The 13,626-nt window shown below is 34.0% G+C and overlaps 1 protein-coding gene across 3 annotated transcripts in view; it reads left to right on the top strand.

The window, feature by feature from the left end:
- Positions 1 to 13,626, top strand: part of LOC143233364 (protein turtle homolog B-like) — a 398,319-nt gene that overhangs the window by 255,868 nt on the left and 128,825 nt on the right. The gene's annotated exons all lie outside the window — the stretch shown is intronic.

Here is a 13,626-nt window from a genome sequence, read left to right as displayed (position 1 = left end):
CACTTTATGAGATGAAACTTTGCATTTTTAAAACTTTATTGTGTGGAATAATCAAATGAATCTCTATAAACAACTGATCTAAACACTTCCAGAGATCAGGCTATTTCTGCACTCGTAATAGTCCTTTTAGAAACCTAGACGTTTATATAAATTATCGCTAAGTCAGCTGATAAGCCAAGTTCCTTAGAAAAGGGCCCGGCATGGCCAAGCGTGTTGAGGCGTGCGACTCGTAATCTGAGAGTCGCGGGTTCGCATCCCCTTCGCGCCAAATTTGCTCGCCCTCTCAGCCGTGGGGGCGTTATAATGTGACGATCAATCCCACTATTCGTTGGTAAAAGAGTAGCCCAAGAGTTGGCGGTGGGTGGTGATGACTAGCTGCCTTCCCTCTTGTCTTACACTGCTAAATTAGGGACGGCTAGCACAGATAGCCCTCGAGTAGCTTTGTGCGAAATTCAAAAAGAAACAAATAAAACCCTTAGTAAAACAATACAAAATTTAATATAAAACATTACAGTCCCTTATCAAGTCCTACTGAGATCAGTAGCATTAAATAATGCCAGTTTTCACCGAACTAAGTTAAAGACAGAAGAAGAAACCTTTGTTCTTAAATCTTTAGTCAACACCCTTAAACATACTATAATTGATTGTTTCAATTATAGTATTCTTGCACTTGCGCGTGTTTTTAATATTTTGTTAGATAGTCATTCCCTAAACTCCTTATAAACATTCCCAAAACTTATATATAGTCACACTATTTCACAATTTACGTTATCTGGAACAAACTAGGGAAGTTATTAATCTTATATTAGTCTTACAGTAGCATAATATTGAAGCGTACGTTTAAGCACGGAAAGGAATGGCGTGTGTGTTTTTTTATAATAGTTACATCGGGCTATCTGCTTTGTCGACAGAAGAGAATAGAACCCCTAATTTTAGTATTTTAACTACAAATAATTCCCGCTGCCAATCCGGAGAAGAGCAAGGAAGTAGAACGTTACAGAAACAACAGTACAAAATATAAATAGGACACACAATAGCCAAGTAAATAATATAACTGGAGACAGGAGTAACATAATCAATAACTAAGACTTGTGTTGCAAGGATAACTGGAGACAGGAGTAACACAATCAATAACTAAGACTTGTGTTGCAAGGATAACTGGAGACAGGAGAAACATAATCAATAACTAAGACTTGTGTTGCAAGGATAACTGGAGACAGGAGTAACATAATCAATAACTAAGACTTGTGTTGCAAGGATAACTGGAGACAGGAGTAACACAATCAATAACTAAGACTTGTGTTGCAAGGATAACTGGAGACAGGAGAAACATAATCAATAACTAAGACTTGTGTTGCAAGGATAACTGGAGACAGGAGTAACATAATCAATAACTAAGACTTGTGTTGCAAGGATAACTGGAGACAGGAGTAACACAATCAATAACTAAGACTTGTGTTGCAAGGATAACTGGAGACAGGAGAAACATAATCAATAACTAAGACTTGTGTTGCAAGGATAACTGGAGACAGGAGTAACATAATCAATAACTAAGACTTGTGTTGCAAGGATAACTGGAGACAGGAGTAACACAATCAATAACTAAGACTTGTGTTGCAAGGATAACTGGAGACAGGAGAAACATAATCAATAACTAAGACTTGTGTTGCAAGGATAACTGGAGACAGGAGTAACATAATCAATAACTAAGACTTGTGTTGCAAGGATACCTGGAGACAGGAGTAACATAATCAATAACTAAGACTTGTGTTGCAAGGTATACAACAACTGCAACAACAAATATTCCTCCATATATTTTTATTGGACTACCATCTGTCAAGAAACAAACTTGTTTGAAAATGTACTTTAAAGCTTGGTGACATTTTGAACGTCTCTTGTTGTCCATCAGACAGCCACTATTTCCTTTAATATGGAGCACCAATTTCACTGAGGACATTTACACATTCAATAACAACAAAATGTTCTGCACACTATTGCTGTGATCGAAATTGAACTTACAATGTGTATAATTACACTTTGTTTAATATTCAGATCTCGTTAAGCCATATATATGAGCGATAACCAAGCATTGGAAAATAGCTTTTACTGTGCACGTGCTATACACGATATCAAAGTACCTTAAAGGCTTTATGTTTTGTGACTTTACACATTTTGAAGTGTGACTGTCGTATGGGACTACAAATATTTGCTACATTTTTAGTAATTTCGTCTAAGGAGTTTTGACAACAAAAATTAAAGATCAATCACTCCATTGAAGTGTAAAATTATCTCTAATGTAGTAAAATAAAATAATAAAATAACCACTACTGTATGAATACTATAACGTAGAATGTCTCGTCGTAATGACTTAACGAGTCCATTTCGTAAAAAAAAAAAAAAACCGACGTTGAAAATGAAAACAATATATCCCAAAGTACGCAACATCCATTAACTATACGTGACTGAATCTATGAACACATAACGTTTGTTTGAAATGACCTGCGGTGAGATACGATTAAATGATACATCTGAAGTAATTAGCCATTAAAATGATATATATACGAATATAAAGAAAATAACTGTATTTATTATTTTTAAAGAAACTAAGTTCAATCCACCAAGACAGCACAGCAGAGTTTAAGTTATTTGCCTCAATCAGAACAGAAGCTGTTGGAAAAAGAAAATAAACCAGGATAACTTTGAATCATTTTAAATAATGTTTCTGACAGGCTCGAAATTCAATAATTGCGTCAAGATATATATTTAAAGCAAATAAACTGTTCTAATTCCATTTTTATTGTGTTTGGTGCATTAATAAATTTGTTTATATTAAGGGCTTTTCTAAACACAACTATAATAACTGGCCAGCTAACCCTCCGTAATGTAATTTTAGACTATCATATATCAAACGTATCTCAAGTGGGTAGTTCATTGAATAAATCATTCCCTGGCTAAAATAACTGTCTTGTTTTAGCAGCAGCTTCTGTCTCATCACTATAGGTAGATAGAATATATTTAAGCGGTAGAAACATATAGTATTATATGACATGCACAAAGAATGTCAAATGGAACATCACTAAATGAATAACGACATCACTAATTGGTTCACGTTTGGAGAATCTTGTCTTCAAACTTAAAAATCACTAAACAGGATGAAAGAACTGAGAACATTTTTTACGAATTAGCCTTCTGTAAAAAATAACTTTCACTGATATTTCATACAAATTTTATAATATTTAAACGATAAGACACGTTTTTATGGTTTGGATTGTTTTGCATTTCGCGCAAAACTACTCGAGGGCTATCTGCGCTAGCCGTCCCTACTTTAGCACTGAAAGATTAGAGGGTGATTGTGTGTTTTCTATAGCAAAGCCACATCGGGCTATCTGCTGAGTCCACCGATGGGAATCAAGTCCCAGATTTTAAAATCTGTAGACTTACCGCTGTTCTAGCGGGGGACAAGAGTAGAGAGAATGCAGCTAGTCATAACCACCCACTGCCAACTCTTGGGCTACTCTTTTACCAACGAATTGGAGGATTGACCATCATATTATAACGCCCCCAGTGCTGAAAGGGCGAGCATGTTTAGTGTGACGGGGATTTGAACTTACGACCCTCATATTACGAGTCTAGTGCCTTAACCACCTGGCCATGCCGGGCAGTTTTTCTTTTTTGTATGGCATACAAGATAAATAACATTTATTTTATAAGCGTTTGTCATTATTGACTCGAACTAACAGGTCTCAAATGATAGAAATCTTATCAAAAACATTTCGATTATTCACAGCTGCAAAGACAACTTCATGAACCATAGAAAAACGTAAAGAAAGGTACAGGTTTCGCTGAAAATCCTTTTTTTTTAATTAATTTTACAAAAGACCCTAGAATAAGTTGAGGAAGTTTCACGGTAGAAAAACATTCACTGAAAGACCTGCAAACTATTGACCAAAATGTATCGAACCATTAAGAAGGAATGCTTTGAAAATAATTCTCCAGTTTTCTTACTGTTTTTTTTTCATTTCAGTTGATAATTCTTATAGAAGAACTTGAAGAGTTGTCATGAAAAAAATGTTATTAAAGAGGATATTATTACCACTTTGAAAGCAGGTTTTAGAAAAATTATTTGCCTACAAGTATAAGTTTGAACAATATAAAAACGAAGTCTCGACAAACGTGCAAGATTTATAACTCGTTTTTTTTTCTTGCCTCAGTATTACATAAAATAGATAAATAGATGCTGTTGGTTATTTAGCGAACTGGAAAGACTTGTATAGCTAAGAATTTTCAATAATATTTTGAAATATTAGCACAACAACTGAATTAGATTTACAAACACCGTTGTTCATCAACATTGCTAAAAAGCATCGTTGCGTGAAACAGGTGCAAATGTTCTCACAGGTACGCCCTGCTTGTCTATTTGTTCACGTTTTAGTCATGTATCTTATTCCTTTTTAAGCATCGCTGTTGTGTACAGTTCTAAGTAATGAGCTGCATTTCGGGATTTTCTATTTTTCAAATCTATTTTAAATGAGACTATAATCATTAAAAAATCTTTATTTGAGCAAATTATTTCTTTGTGGAGACTTAACAATTTTTATTCAAGTTATAAAGTCCATACATCAATACTGTGTGAAAAGAAATACCCTAAACAATACAATGATGGAGTGCATCGTGCGCTTTTATCTGAGATAAGTAAATACGTAAACTGTATTTGGAATTAAACACAACGCGACACAATAAGCTATCAGTGCTCTGTCCATAACGGGTATCGAAAGCTGGTTTCTAACGATGTAAGTCCGCAGACATAAATCTAGGGCAAAATCAAATATGGCAGCTGAGAAAGAAAGATTGTATTATCCTCGACTTCATAAATGTTTCGTAACAAAATATCGTTGTTGGCCTATTTTAGTAATATCCAAAACAATTCTTTGTAAATACGTTTAACAAAATCTTAATTATTTGTTTTTGAATTTCGCACAAAGCTACTCGAGGGCTATCTGTGCTAGCCGTCCCTAATTTAGCAGTGTAAGACAAGAGGGAAGGCAGCTAGTCATCACCACCCACCGCCAACTCTTGGGCTACTCTTTTACCAACGAATAGTGGAATTGACCGTAACATTATAACGCCCCCACGGCTGAAAGGGCGAGCATGTTTGGCGCGACCGGGATGCGAAACCGCGACTCTCAGATTACGAGACGCACGCCTTAACACGCTTGGCCATGCCGGGCCCCGCAAAATCTTACTTAGCACAAGATATTATCACGTAAAATCATTACTTACAACCAGATAAGGCTATAAATAACTGATATAAATACTGTAGTTTTAATGTTTACTGATATGTTTTGATATTAACTCTCCCAAATATTCTAAACAAACCTTAGATGTTCAACACTCTTATAAGATCGGTAACAAATTATTGTTTCCAGAGCTAAGAACAAGATAAGGTTTTTAAATTTAATTATTTCTAATCGTTCCCCTCTCCACCAGAAAATAAAATTTATACGGTATTGTACAAAATGTCTTACTGGAATACAGGGTGTTCGGAAAGTCACTGTGCAGTTTTGTAATCATACACATATATAAGTGCACAGTGACTTTCCGAACACCCTGAAGTATACACAAATGTTTTTGAAACATAATACAATTTTGATATACAATAAAATTGAATATAACATAAATTTTGTGAATTTTGAAATTAATTACGAGCACAGGTCTTAAAACTCTCTTTATTCCTAGTGGCTCAGCGGTTTGTCTGTGGACTTACAACGCTAAAAACCGCGTTTCGATACCGTGGTGGGTAGAGCACAGATAGCTCATTGTGTTGCTTTGTGCTTAATTCAAAACAACAACAACTCTTTAATGGTGATTTAACTCACTTTAATGCTCAGAGTTAAAAGCAAAAGTGTTATTCAGAAGCACATACAATAGAAAAGTCACCTCCATGTAACTTGATTATGCTCAACTGCACAATAGATTATTAAAAGCATTGAGCTGTACAGTTTATATAATTTACAAGAGAAAATATAATGTCTTATAAAATGTGCAATACACAACGATACAAACAATCTATGCCAAGTATTAGTTTATGAGAAATATTTGACTTAGATATATGTGTAAATCTTGTATTTTCTGTGAACTGTATTTCAGACAGAAATCCCAGATTAAACTCTGTTTAACGCTTTCTTTCTCGTTCTGTCTTTTTTTCCTCACTCTCTCTTTATTATACTTTTGGGCTATTGCTACAGCCACTACAGCCACAGACAGTAAGTAGCTGTTAGCGTTTGGAACACAAAGGATCTGAACCTAACTTATTTCTTTTTATTTTATAAAAGTTAGTTGATTTGGGTTGGTTTGTATCTTTCCAAGTGGAAGTCTTTTGTTAAGCAGTGTATTATCAGCGATCTAAGGGTCTATTTTTGTAGATGTGTTCTTGTTTCTTTCATCTTCAGTCAGGACATCATTAAAGCACACCTCTGTCAAAAGCATTTGGGTGTGACGTCATATAAGGGGTCGTAATGATCACTGCACAAAAAATACAACATCACTCCAGCCCTTGGTGTCAAACGTTGTTGGTATTTGCACAACAAAAACCCAATGATAATTTCTAATTATTTTTTCCCGTATTGTTGATTTATTTTTCCTTATGCATCAGCTTCTCAGGATGTCTGATGATCTATTGGGTTGAGATTTAGGTTTTCTGCAGGTAATTCCAGGATCTACACGGTATTCCCGTGAAAGAAACATTGTACAGTTCAACACTGCTTGACGAACAACACGTTGGTCACCGATCAACAGACTTCGCCATGATCCATAGAAGATCTTAATTCAAGGTATCTCATTATCTACGAACATTTGGGCGTAGAACTTGACATCACAAACAGTTCCCACCACAATATCCAGCCTGCTACATAACACTCCACCAAAATCCTTCTCGGAACGAACAACATCACCTGCTTCCAGGTCCGTATTAGTTCCTTACTTTGAAACGAAGCGAAGTGGCTTTCACCATTACATTAATTTCGTGATTAATTGTTCAGGCTTCAGTGCTAACGGACTTTTCTTCAAGCACATGTGTCTAAACTAGTGGAGATGTAACTGAGGACTACATATTCCAGCCATTCTGCAGTATCAATATTTATTTAGAATATGCTACATTGGCTTCCCACATGGCAAAATCAGAGGCAAGTAAAGTCTCTGTGAAATTGTTCTAAATACAGTTTCACGTTTTTTTCAATCTTAAAATAATATAAAACATTTGATGTACTCTTGTTTCTTTTAATGATCGAGCTTTGATACCACTGATAATATCCTTACACTGCAGATGGTGCGTGAGCAAACATTGTGATTATGTCCCGTATCGATTTACTACACTTAGAGGAAGCTACCATTTCTTCTCACTCCGATTCGTGTATGTACATCACGATAGCTAGCATTCTGCACTTAGTTCAACAAACCCCACTAATCTATTTATATAGTGTCTATGTTTATTTAACTACATAAATTTCTTGCAGAACCTACATTTTACAAACATACAAACAGTTTTAGCTAGGTTATTATTGATCTGTGGTAAACTTTACTTTTACCCAAGTTTTAGCTCTTAGAGTAGTGTTAGTTGTCATTAAAAGCTGGCACAATTAGCGGTAGACGACGTAGTTTTGCCGGTGAAACTACTGTTTCCACTGATACAACTTTAGTGTTAGTTTTAGCCTAGACTCTATTATTAACGTTTGTAGTTAACTATTGTAGCATAGATAGTCGTTCCTATGTCCTGGTCTCTATTATTGACGTTTATCTTTAAGTATTGCAACATAGAAAGGCGTTCCTATGTCCTGGACTCTATGGTTAACATTTATCTTTAACTATTGTAGCATAGGTAGTTATCACTATGTCCTGGACTCTATAATTAACGTTTATCATTAGCTTCTAAAATTATTGTATTGAGGTGGAACTTATGCTCTGGACATCATACGTCCTAACATCGCTTGTTTGCATTGCTAAGCTTAATGTTGCCAATTTAATTCAAATTTCATTATTTTTGGCTTATTTATTTGTATGATAATTTGAGAGAATCAGTTTATTATTACTCTACGCTACCGATAAAAAAAAAAACGTGCTTTACATGTTGGAACTATTTGTGCACTAAAAACCTGAGGTAAAAGTGATAATTATCTTCTCCTACTTATGTAAGTTCATAAATGTATTTTATCATGTTAAATGTTACTCCTAAAAATTGTTTTATTTATTAATGTTCTTCGGTGATAATCAAATTATTTTAGTTTGTCAGTTCATAAATGTAGTTTATCGTGTTAAATGTTACTCCTAAAAATTGTTTTATTTATTAATGTTCTTTGGTGATATAATTATCTTCTCTCGACATTTCTAGAGTAGCTTTTGCTCGACTATGAAGATAAATAAATAAATGAATAAACTGTTCGAAACACTTCTGAACAAATTCCATTTTCCTTTGACAGTAATACCTGCAATTTCGCTGACAACATTTATTTTCATGAGCTGTCCATGTAATGGCTTCCACCCTTGCCAGTATGATTTTGTCAGTTAGACACTGGGTAAATATATCTTAAGTTCTAAATCGAACTTTCTAAACATTATCTTTGTAATATTGTGCTTATTATTCAGGAAAAACGAAAATGTTCCACTCACCCATTATCTGTCGGAATGTTCTGCGAAACTGCCTAACAATATTACATATATTTATAAACATACTTCTGTATCGCATTAATGAATTATAATGAATTTAAAGCGATGACGGGTACATTTTACGTAACTAATATCACAGCTTTCTATGGATTTCATTTAATTCTATTTTCTGCACCATTTATTACGTCAGTAATCTAATATAATGAAAAACTCCTGAGAGAGAGAAATGTGCAAAGGGACCAGTTTTAATCTACAATATTTAGACTATAAATAATCCTTAAATTTAAAAGTATACTAATATCTAGTTCTCAGAATTAAACATAAATATGGCTAATACAGTTTGAAATAAACTAACCAATTAATCCAAAGGTTTAGGTTTCACCTGTTTACGAACACCAATCAAAGCAGGAAATGTTTAGTTTAGTTAATGCCTAGATTCACAGAATTTAACTATTCATATTTTCAGAATGCTTAACTAGAATTCCTTTCATAAAATATACGTTTATTGTTTTATTGGTGAAACACACAAAACTTTAAAATTTGAAACATATTTCTTTTAGACTAACAAGTACCCACTAAATAAAAAAGGTGTTGTCATTTCACTTCCACACTATAACGATTATTAAGCATTTCATATGCGTAATACAACTTAAGTAAGTTAGTGTTGGCCCAGCATGGCCAGGTGGGTTAAGGCGTGCGACTCGTTATCTGAAGATCGCGGGTTATCATCTCCGTCGCACCAAACATGCTCGCCCTTTCAGCCGTGAGGGCGTTACAATGTGAAGGTCAATCCCACTATTCGTTGGTAAAAGAGCTGGTGGTGGGTGGTGATGACTAGCTGCCTTCCCTCTAGTCTTACACTGCTAAATTAGGGACGGCTAGCACAGATAACCCTCAAGTAGTCTTTGTGCGAAACTCAAAATACAATACAATACGATACCCTCGAGTAGCTTTGCGCGAAATTCTAAAAACAAACAAACAAGTTATTGCTTCACAGTTATGATACTGGGTTTGTGACTAAAATATTTTTCCTGGACAAACACAAAATTAGTTTATACCTGTGACAAAAATTTCTGGAACAATTAAAGGAAAATAAATCATTTGATTTTTTAATTTAATTCAATAAAATATTTAATCAGGACAAAAATTAGAAACTAATTTTATTCAATGATACTTAATCAGGACAAAAATGGAATCTAATTTAATTCAATGATACTTAATCAGGACAAAAATTAGAATCTAGTTTAATTCAATGATACTTAATCAGGACAAAAATTAGAATCTAATTTAATTCAATGATACTTAATCATGACAAAAATTAGAATCTAATTTAATTCGATGATACTTAATCAAGACAAAAATTAGAATCACTGCTCTGATTTTAATTTTCATTTTAATCAAATTAAATAATTAATTTCTGCAAAGTATTTTTATTTATAATAATGATGGCTCAGTGGTAAATCTTATGGTTTATATCGCTAAAAATCATTTTGTAATACCTGCGATTAACCTACCACAGATAACCTATAGTTTAGCCTTGTGCTTAACAATAGACAAAATTACCAAAACTTACACTGATGTATCGAAGTCTATAAGACTTCTCGAGCTAGTTCACGAGCTCTTTTTGTCAAGTGAAAGTTGTTTTTAACAAGATCAGTACAGAGTACAACATTATATAACATGCAACAGTAAATTATTATGTAAACTGGAAAACTAAATACGAATGCATTCTAATATATAATAACTAGTTAACAAATTACTTTTAAAACAATGGATTCTGACAAAAATATGTACTAATAAACACATAATTATACAACACAATTTAAGAATATATTTAATATTCAGGCTTAATACAAAGTATGGAAAATTTTTTATACCACGAGTAATTTATATTTAAGTTTGAACTTATGATTCAGGTGTTACTTTGGTAAAAAAAAATATATATATATTTATTTTTTTTCGGCTCTTTCAAATCGCGTCTTTGTGAAAATCTTCCATCTAATCTAATACAATTCTTCTTGGCAGCGTATTATAAAGATAGTTTATTTTATCTCGTCGTGAAACGTATCCACCTGCCCTGCTGTGTTGTTTTTTTTGTGTGTGTTTATGTGAACCTGCAAACATTTGTTAATTTAACAATGAGTTACTTTCTACGTTTGTCATAAATAAATAAATAGCGTTTGGTGGATACCGTATTACTCAAAACCTATTGTAAAATTCTGTTGTTTTTTTTTTGAGTAACCAGTTAATATACATATAAGGTGTATATAAATTACAGCAGTAAATTACGATCACCTAGTTGCATCTCTGTGGTTGGTGACTTTAAACCTCGAAGAGCGCCATATTACTCGCGACTGACACCAACAAACGTACAGAAACAAGACTTTACTCTAGCGTCGATTGAAACGTCGTTCGAGATTTTCCTTCGTACTTAATAAAATCACTTTCGGAGTAGGAATATACATCTATTTCATGGGATTTGGTGACTCGCTTCAGGAGATGAACTTGTATTATGGTGCAGAAGTAGACCTGGTAAACATTTTAAATGCACGTGCTTCTTTCCTTTCAATGAAACATTTGAGCTGCAAGTCGTTTTACTTCGTAAAGTATATTTTTTCTCTTACGAAAATTAGAAATAATCAATGATTACATTCTCCTTATGAAAGAGTGTCTTTAGGCAGTCGAATTAAATTTATATTTTCATGTAAATTGCGAGCCTTATGCAAGGTATTTAGGCAATAACACTGCTATTTTTTATTACTATACCAATTTAATATTGTTTGCTTCATTAAACGAAAATAACAATAAACATAACATGAGTGACTGAATTTACGGCTTATAGTAGCTATAAATTCGGTCACTCAGGTTCAAATGCCACATTGGTACTATGTTATTGTTTGTTTGAGTTAAGCATAAGGTTAACAATAAGCTATCTGTACTGTGTCCACCACGGGTATCGAAGCCCGATTTCTAACATTATAAGTACGTACACATACTGCTGTGCCACTAGGGGAACTATGTCATTGGCGGTTTCAAATCCTCGTCACACCAAAGAAGTTCGTCTTTTCAGCTGTGTGAGCGTTATAATGTAACGCTCAATTCTACTATTCGTCTGTGAAAGAGTCGCTCAAGAGTTGGCGATGGGTGGTGATGACTAGGTGTCTTCCCTCTAGTCTTACATTGCTAAACTAGAGACGGCTTGTGCAGATAGTCCTCGTGTTTATACTACGTACGACACATTCCGGAGTGTTATTCCGGTTAGTTTGAAATGTCCGATATATTTCACAGAAAAAACACGTTTGTACAACTCAGTTCTCATGTCTTTCAGTAAATACAGAGGATAGATATGTATGGTAAATTCAGTTTGCATTCATATCCGTTGCATATTAATTGCACCTCTTGATATGTTGATGATACAACTTTACCATATATTCACTGCTAAACACGGTTTTCGGCTGACATCCAACCTGGAAGAGAGCTCTTTTACTATAAACAAAGCAACTTACATGGAATTATATTTTAGTATTAGTTAATCAAACATTCAAGTTCAAAATTTTCTGCAAAATATATTCTTTCAAATATTTACTGGCAAACTTTCCATTTCCATACATGACTATTCCAAATAAGTCATGTTACAATAATCGCTATTTACAAGTGCCCTCGCTAGTACAGCGGTATGTCTTCGGATTTACAACGCTAAAATCAGGGGTTCGATTCCCCTCGGTGGGCTCAGCAGATAGCCTGATGTGACTTTGCTCTTAGGAAACACACACACGCTATTCACAACGTATTAGATCCCAGTGGCTCAGAGGGAAGCCTACGAACTTACAATTAGTCGGGCATGTATAATAGGTCTGCCTGCACGCCCCCAATGATTTGCGAAAATACACCAAATTTTGGCCGCCATCTTGAATTTCTGCCATGTCACAAAATTCCATATTTTGGTCCAATTTGTGCTTTATACATAAGTGAATAACAACAATTTAAATATTATAGGATAAGTGGATGCAAATAATGATCATTTCATATATATTGTGTAATTTTACGATTTTCGGTGGCGGCCATTTTGAAAAGGGCCCGAAAACCCCCTTATACCATGAAAGCGTAACCGGAAACATATTTAATCTTCAAAAGTATCCTAAAAACTTTCAAAAAAAGTTGATTTCAGATGATCATGGAGGGGTGCAGGCAGACCTATTATACATGCCCGACTAAATGCTAGACCCTGGGTTTCGACACTCCTGATGAGCAGAGAGCCCATTGGCTACCTTTGTGCTTAATTGCAAACACACACAACTTATTAGGTACAAAGTACTCTTTTTTATTTTCAGGCAAGACTTCAAGGAATCGGATCATAATTTCACTTTGATTTTTCACAATCCAGAACACTTCTATCAAATTTTGCATTTTGAAAACCAAATCAGTCAATTTGGCAATACTATCCAACAATGATTTTGTTACCAGTTGTGAAATTAATACATTTACAGACTATCACAACCTTTTTCTCCAGTTCTTAACTAAAATTTCCAAGTAATAATGAATCATTATTCTATGCGGACCATTTTTACCTCTTCCTTACATTGAAGCCTTAAAACAGCTCATTATGACGTCATAATACCAGTTTACGTTAACGTCTTTAATTGTTAAATTTACCATTGTTCTTATTTACCTGTTTATTATTGTAATGATTCAGAAATGATAATATTGTTTACACATTACGGGTAGTTTTTAAGGCTTAGCTTTATTTATTACTTCCAATTTTATGCATTGTATTTCGAAATTCTGTGATAAGGTTACATCGAGATCGGATTAATTGTTTCAAACATTGGTCGTGGTATGTTTAGTAAATATTTTCTTTTCACTACATTTACCCAGGTTGCTTTAATTAAATGATAGTAATTGTTTACTGCTTGCTACGATTTTTATTCAGTTAATTTATTACTTGTCATAACTTGTCGTCACAAACAT

Source organism: Tachypleus tridentatus, chromosome 12, assembly GCF_004210375.1.
Source record: "Tachypleus tridentatus isolate NWPU-2018 chromosome 12, ASM421037v1, whole genome shotgun sequence".
NCBI lineage: Eukaryota > Metazoa > Arthropoda > Merostomata > Xiphosura > Limulidae > Tachypleus > Tachypleus tridentatus.
Note: the sequence above shows the minus strand (reverse complement) of the source record. Positions and strands in the feature narration are given on the sequence as shown.